We start from the raw sequence: 8,370 nt of genomic DNA, 5'->3' as shown, positions 1-8,370 counted from the left end.
GTGCGGGCGTGTGTAGCGTCCACGCCCGTGGAGTTGCCCGATTCACGCCCTATTTAAAGCCGATTTCAGCCCCGATTTTTGGTATTCTTTTTCTCCATCTTTTCCCCAACTTGCGAGAGGGCTTCAGCTAGGGTTTCGAGGGGTATTGGCCAAGGTTTTGGAGAGGTTATAAGGCTCCAACATCATGATTCCATTAGGAAGAAGGTTGGTAGGGGAGCTTCGATCGAGGCGTATCCTATACCGGACGAAGGAATCTTTGATTTATTGCTTGGTAGGACTTTCCATAAGACCATCGACACGACCATCGAGGGGGTTTCTTTATGGATTTGTTGCTTTTACATTCAATTTCTTTGATTGTACTTAGCTCCATGGAGATCTAAGCCCCTAGTGGGTACTTGGGTGATTGTGAACCCTAGGATGTATTCGTTTCTTTGAACTTCTTTACTATGCTTTCAATAAATTGATGTTTATTGTGAGTTCCAACCTTGAATGCTTGATTGTATGAACATTTCCCCTAGAGTGACACTAGGGTTGAGAGTTCTTGTTAGTAACCTTGTGAGTGAGCAACACACCACGAGCGTTAGACAAAGCTAGGTTGGAAAGGGTTGAGAGGGTGAGTCGAGAGGCACAGGAGCGTTCCCTTTTCCCCTCCGACGTGATAGATTCTACCTCCGTTCCTCGAGTTTTTTGCGGCCGTAATAGAGTGAATGGTCTAAGGGATGAACCTCTGCTGGGGCCTAGTTGCGCGTGCAATGGAGTGAAGCGTTAAGGTGATTTTAGTATCTAGGGCTTAATTGTGGCTAGGGACCTTCCACCCTGGACCAAAGGGTTAGGTCTAAATCTAGGAAGAGATTTATCACTTGGAATCCCTAGAGCTCATTGCAACTCTATCACGAGTGCGAGGTGTTGAGATTGTTCGATTTCTCCTCCCGGGACATGTATAGAGTTAGGCATAGTTGACCTTAGATTTGGGACTATGTATGTAAGGATTTCCAAGACTCACCATTGCATTGATTAGGAAGCATAATAGAGAGTTCTTGCACTTGAAAGCGATTATCCTAGGTGAAGCATCATCCGAGTACCCCATCTTTATCGATTGCCTTGCCTCCTCCTTTACTTTTTGCTCTCTTACTTGTTGCTTTTTAATTTCTGAGAATTGAATCATTACCACACTTATCATTGTTGATACTCCACATAGCTAAGAATCGAATTAAGTGTCTTTACTCCCTACTCACAGTGGATTCTACCCCGCTCATCCGGGATTATTACTTCGACAAACCCGTGCACTTGCGGGATATAAGCAAGGGACCTTGTCAAGTTTTTTGGCGCCATTGCCGGGGAGCTAGGCATTTAGAGATACTTTGCACTTTGTTTTTCTTAGCTATTTCACTACACATTCTATTTCATATCTTCTTTATTCTATCATCGTTCTGATTTTTCTTTTTTTCCTTATTTTTTTGGTGCGACTCTAGGTTATGACTCTAGGGAATCCATCAATATTGATTGAAAGGAGACCCACGAGCTTGAGCGTACACTTGAAGGAAAGGGAAAAGAACTCATGACAAGAACGACCTAATCCAGGTGATTTGGAAGTAGAAGGATCTGAAAACATGGCAGAACAAAATGAGCAACAACGAACACTATCCGATTATGCTAGACTTTCAGTGTTGGGGACACAATCGAGTATTGTGCGTCCCCAATTACGACTCAAAAACTTTGAGCTAAAGTCGGCATTCATCCATATCTTTGCTGCAGTTCGCACAATTTAACGGTTTGGTCGATGAGGATCAAAGCAGTCACATAGAAAACTTCCTCGAGGGTGTGTGACATCTTTGAAGATAAATGGTGTGACGGATGATGCCATCAAGTTTAGAGCCTTCCCATTTTTCCTTAAAGTGGAAAGCAAAGCGTTAGCTACACTCATTACCTAGAGCATCAATCACTACATGGGAGGAGATGGTAGAAGCTTTTCTAGCCCGTTATTTCCCTCCCGGAAAAATCAGCAAAAGCTTAGGAATGAGATCTCATCCTTTATGCGAGTTGGAATTGGAGTCTCTATTTGAGACATGGGAAAGGTTCAAGGAACTCCTGTGAAAGTGTCCGCAACACGGATTCCCCGGAGTGGATGATTGTTCAAACCTTCTACAATGGTTTGAACCCGAGTACAAGAGCAACTCTTGGATGCGTGGCGGGGAGGTACCTTAGGTAGCAAGACCCCCAACGAGGCTCATCAATTGATTGAGGAAATGGGGTTATATAGCTACCAGTGGAACGCTAGGGAGAAGAAAAAAAGGTAGCGGTCTCCATGAAATTGATGCGGTAACTTCATTGGCGGCCCAAGTGGAGAGTTTGAGTAAGAAGCTAGATCTTATAGCTTCTAATAGAGTTCTGACCATGACCAATTGCACCGGTTGTGGTGGAGGACATGCTCCCTCCGATTGCCCAATCGTCATTGGTGATGTTTCTTCGATTGAGAATGTTGACTTTGTAGGTAATGGAATGAGACCTCAAAGGGAATCCATACAGACAACACCTACAATTCGAGGTTGGAAGAATCATCCCAACTTTTTCATGGAGTAATCAAGGACCACAAAAGACCATGGGGCCATCGGGGTTCCAACAACAACAACAAGCCCCTCAAGTGGAAAACAGCAATTTCGGGGCTTGGAAACCCGAAATGACGGATTTGGAGAAGCACTTGGCTAGATTTGTTCAATCGGCAAACACAAGGTTTGAATCAGTCGAGGCTACACTTCGTAATCACACTGCCTCCTTGCACAATCTTGAAAATCAAGTGGGGAAAATTGCGAAGTCTCTCTCCGAAAGGCCACATGGGAGTTTACCAAGCAACACGGAAACCAACCCGAGAGAACATGTGAAGGCGATCGCTTTGAGAAGCGGTCGTGAGGTTGAAGGGAGGCTTCCGAGTGAGAAGCCGAAAGAACACGCACCCGAGGTTGTAGAGGTTGAGAAGGGAGCAAACAAAGAGAAAGAGGTGGCACCCCCACCTTTCAAGCCAAGAATCCCTTATCCCTCTAGATTGAAGAATGACCAAGGGGATGAACAGTATAAGAAGTTCCTGAGTTTGTTCAAGCAACTCCACATCAACATTTCTTTTGTTGAGGCTTTAGCTCAAATGCCTAAGTATGCGAAGTTCCTGAAAGACCTATTGACCAACAAGAGGAAATTAGAGGAGAGTGCTTCAGTGGTGCTTGATGCTTCATGCTCAGCTGTGTTGCAAAAGAACATGCCGAACAAGAAGAAGGACCCGGGAAGCTTCATTATTCCGTGTAACATCGGCAACTTAGGTGAGGAAATGGCATTGGCGGATTCAGGGGCAAGTATCAACGTCATGCCATATACTTTCTTCCAAAAGCTAGGCTTGGGTGAGCCTAGGCCTACTCAGATGACTTTACAATTGGCGGACCGAACGGTACGACATCCAAGAGGCATCATTGAAGACATGCTTGTCAAGGTGGACAAGTACATTTTTCCGGTTGACTTTGTAGTGCTAGATGTCGATGAGGATGCAGATGTACCCTTGATACTTGGGAGACCTTTCTTGCGGACTTCCAAAGCATTGATTGACATGGACGGCGGAGAGCTCACATTGAGAGTCGGAGACGATAAGCTCACTTACCGCTTTGCTGAAGCCATGCGGCATTCTCTCGATTTTGATGACACTTTGTATTTTCTAGACACTACTGATGAGATTGTTGATGAATATATACAAGAAATGTTCAACCCGGATCCGTATGAAGGTTTGTTCGACAAAGAGGAGAGCAATGAAGAAGTAATGATGCTTGGTTCGAATGGAGAGGAAACATTTACCCCGGGGATCTTGAAGAATGTGCTCCGGAAAATGAAGAGGGCTAGGAGACGCCTCCGAAAACGCCCCAAGACTGTTGGAGACGTACATGAGCCAAGGAAGTTGGACAAACGATTGCTAGGTGGTCCGAAGCCCGATAGTACACCCTCTACCCTCAAGAGACTTTGCTCATCATGCTTTCAAGTTATGGGTAAGAGGGCAACCTTCATTCATGAACCCCCGTGAGGTAAGAAAGATATGTCAAGCTTAGTGATGTTAAACAAGCGCTTCTTGGGAGGCAACCCAAGTGTTTACTATTTTCGTACCTTTTAGTTTAGTTTGTTTGCATGAATAAATTGTTAAGTGTTGGTGTTTCAATTTTTGAGTGCTTGAGCTGCGATTTTATTGTGGGTTTTAAAAAAGAATTCATTGTGTGTTTTGCTGCGAATTGGTGAAGTTTGGTCTTTTGAGTTCTACTTTGTGTTTTTATCTGGTAAATTTTGAATAATAGGGCAGGCTCTGAGTGTGTCAACATGTTCAGACTAGTTCTATAGAGCCTGCAGGTTTTTCTAAGTCATCCAGAGAAAACACACGGGCGTGTGGAATTTTCACACGCCCGTGGATGTGTATTGTGAACTCATCCAGAGAGGGCACAGGGGAGTGCGGCTGCCCCTGTGGATGACCATGTGACTGACGCACGCCCCTGGGTAATTTCCGCACGGGCGTGTGCCTTCCTGCAGAGTTGGGCAGATTTTCCCGAGAACACACAGGGGCCTGGACTCGACCCTGTGGATGACCTTGTGAACCACACACGGGCGTGGGTAATTTCCGCACGCCCGTGCGAAACTCTGCAGGTTGCTCCCTCCATCCCGAGAAAACACAGGGGCGTGCGGCTGCCCCTGTGAATTGGGCTTGTGAATGTCCACGCCGTGGAGAATTTCCGCACGGGCGTGTGGAAGACTTGATATCTTTCTCGGATGTCCAGGGAAGCCATAAGGGCGTGCGTCTGCCCCTGTGGGTCTGGCACACGGGCGTGGGTAATTTCCGCACGCCCGTGGGAGAGTAGTCAGAGTCAAAGGAGCGTTTTTCCGAGAAAGCACAGGGACGTGTGTACGCCCCTGTGGCGCTCTCGAAGTGAGGCGCACGGGCGTGGGTAATTTCCACACCCCCGTGGGGATACACAGAATTCCAAGAGACGCTATTTTCTCCTTAAAAACCTTGTGATCCGTCTCATTCTTCATCTCTAGTCACCGGAAAACGGTTCCCGTTCATCTCTCCGACCCTTCATCGCTGTTTGGAGGAATTTTATTCTCAAATCTTACCGAATTTCAGAAGTTTTCATATTCATTTCTTCGGTAACCTTTTTATCCTCTTTCCTTCGCCAATTATGGTTTTTCACGGATTGAATACTTTTAAATGCGAATTTTCATGCATGATGGATGTGTAGTAAGCATTTAGAAGTGGTTTTGAATTGAATTGTTAAGATTTTTTGTGCACCCGTGCGGCAGTTTCACGCTCTGCAGAGCCGCACGGGCGTGGGTAATTTCCACAGGCTCGTGTGGAATTTTGCAGTATATTGCTTCTGAGATTTTTGACTGTTTTTGTCTTTTGCACTCCAGATATGGCACCTCGAGCGAAGAAGAACGAAGTGAAGCGCCTCAGACTCACTTCACCCGAGCCGATACATGTGGAATTCTCGAACCCCGAGCATCAGGCTCGCTTCGAGAGACTTTCAGCACTCGGGTTTGGTCAGACTTGCTTCGCGGATGTATAAGTGCTTCAACATATTCAGCAAGGTGACAAGGTAATTAATGAGATTGATGAGATGTTGGCAGTGGGAAGCTAGAGGAGGCTGCTGACGATTAATAAACCAGCTTACCGCACACTTACGCTAGAGGTTTTTGCATCCTTTGAGTTTCGATTGCTGCATGGGAGAGTTGACACTACAGAGGCGATACAGTTTCGGGCATTCGGTCATCCATTCTCCATGAGCGTAACTGAGTTTTCGATTAGGACGGGCCTGTCGATGTACGCTTATCACAGTACCAGTGGAGTATGGCCCGACTACCGATGAGATTTTTCCATTGTCGATCACTCCATATCATGCATACGAGGATTTTTGTGTGGGCGTAGGGAGTACAAACCGGTATTATCGAAGGCCTCTAGTTTGTCCCGGTTCAGTTGCAGATACGTACACGCAGTCATCAGCAGGTCCGTGACAAGTCGAGCAGATAACACAGCTGTATTGACCAGACTGGATCTGCTTTTCTTATACTCCATGGCTCACTTAGCAGATACGATCATTCTAGCAGATCCGTGATACGTGCATTCTAGCAGATGTTTTGCAGTACCAGGGTCATTTGATGAGAGTGGGCCTACTATTTGCGGGCCCTTATATCACCAGACTCATTCTGGGAATGGGTTTGGGCGACGCTCTACGTGGTGCTGAGAGGACAGTTGTGCCCACCCTTCTTGCGTTCGATACGATCAGGATGATGGCGTTGGTACGGAGGTTTGGGTCAGGGGTTTATATTCTCACTCATCTACCGACACCACGAGAGCGAAGGAGATCTGCGAGGGGTGTCCAGGAGACTCCTCCATCTTCTGTAGCACGGGTACTCGAGCCTATGACCATATTGAGAGGTCGGAGACCGATGTTAGAGAGATTCGGATCTGAGATCGCGGAGCTCGGGCTTCTGCGATCGACTCGGCACTACGGATCTTATGGCCCGATTCGAATTCCTTCGGGATCTCCTAAGACCCAGATCCTCAGTTTCTCCAGCACCTCCATCCTCGACCCCAGCACCAGAGGACCCACTATATGCCTCCACTTGGCCAGCGGAGCCAGGCGACTCCGACACTGACCTTTCTTTTTACTTTCATGCATTTTTACTTTTATCTTATTTTTCTTGTTCTTAGACTTGTTCACTCGGAAAAGGATTTTTCCTTACGAGTTTATGTTATTTTGCATTATCGAGTTGTATTCATTGCTTCATCTTTTATACACTCGACTTATTTTTGTTTTTCTTGAGCTTCACTGAACCCCCTCGTGTATGCGTGCAGATGGTCTTGTCATCATGGGAATTGAGACTTAGTCATGGGCACGGCCAAGGTGCTTCGGCACTTGGTCGTGCAAGCTTCACAACCCATTGGAACACTACTCCCAATGAATTTGCTTCATCAAACGCAACACTAGGAGTTAGGGGAGTATTGTTTTGATTGCTTCTCCTACATCTATTTTTGAATGATATATTTTGAGTGAGCTTGCATGTGTACATTGAATACAATGTACAACTTAAGTGTGGGGGGGAGTTTCATAATGCGCACATCTTTTCTATTGTTCTTGATTGATATATGCTCACATAGCCAATGGCGGTTCACCTTAGTTGTAATGTTTGTATTCTTAAGTCTAGGAGAATTGTTAACATTGAATATTTTCATGCTCTAGTTCTTGCTTGAATTTTTAGGAATTTTTCCCCGATTTACACTTAGTGCACTACTCACTCTTTGAACTCTATTGGAAACTCATGTTTGATGTTAAAGGGACTAGTTAGGTACTTCTTTTGCTAAAAACAAAAAAAAAAGAAAAAAAAATGGAAAAAAATGAAAAGAAGGAACAAAATAGTTTCATTGTTTATTTGTATTTGTTGGGTGGAAAGAGCTACCACCTATGAAGTATGAACCTACTCTCACAAGTCGGATACTAGTTATGCCCTAATGAGAGAAAGAGCTATCTCATAGGATGAGTGAAAGCTACCACTCGGGTAGAAAGAGCTACCACCTCGAAAGTGTGAAAGCCACCTTAGCGGCCACTTTGGAAAGGGCTACCTTAGAGGATGTGTGAAGCTACTACCATCTTTTTAAAAATTTTTTTATCACTTTTTGTAGATAAATAAGTCCCTTGTACTTAGAACTTTGAGGAGTATAACTTGGGTTGTTTTTGAGTGAGTTCACACACTTACACGAAATTCGGGTTTGTTGTCCTTTTTGATTCAAGTTTTTTTAGCTAGAGCATTGATTTTTTTCTTATTTAGTGTTGAAATTTTTCCTTACTTGTAGAATACTTTCTTTGAATACCTCGGTGAACCTAAGGCCAAGCACTTTCAATATTTTTCTTCATTGATGCACGGAATCGTTTTAATGTTTGCTTGAGGACAAGCAAAAGCTTAAGTGTGGGGAGTTTGATAAAGTGCTTGTGCGATATGAATGCAAAGCGTTCATTCCTTATGTTGAGCATTACTTTTCTCAGGGTTTTTAGATTAATATGTGTTTTTTTATGTTACTTTTTACACAAGTAGGGCTGTGAGGCTGAGTATGAAGGAAATAGGCCAATGTGGATCATAATGCACTTATTTTGGAGGAGATCTTGCTAAAGTTCAAATGCGAAGACATAGGGACGGTGTGAGATGCTAGAGTGTGTGCCAACCTCCTCGCATTCGAGTGAGCACATCCATTTGAGGGGCACAAAGGCGGGTCACACTCGAGCATTCCGACCTATGCATATAAGAACAAGAACACCACCAACATGCATATCATTAAAGAAGCAAGTGATTCAAGACGTG

The 8,370-nt window shown here is 44.8% G+C and overlaps 1 non-coding gene across 1 annotated transcript; it reads right to left on the bottom strand.

The window, feature by feature from the left end:
• Positions 1–2,006: 2,006 nt before the first annotated feature.
• Positions 2,007–2,114, bottom strand: LOC120268080. The gene has a single exon (XR_005538749.1). It is a non-coding gene; the product is annotated as a small nucleolar RNA R71 (small nucleolar RNA).
• Positions 2,115–8,370: the final 6,256 nt, after the last annotated feature.

The sequence above is a fragment of the Dioscorea cayenensis genome, chromosome 8, assembly GCF_009730915.1.
Source record: "Dioscorea cayenensis subsp. rotundata cultivar TDr96_F1 chromosome 8, TDr96_F1_v2_PseudoChromosome.rev07_lg8_w22 25.fasta, whole genome shotgun sequence".
NCBI lineage: Eukaryota > Viridiplantae > Streptophyta > Magnoliopsida > Dioscoreales > Dioscoreaceae > Dioscorea > Dioscorea cayenensis.
Note: the sequence above shows the minus strand (reverse complement) of the source record. Positions and strands in the feature narration are given on the sequence as shown.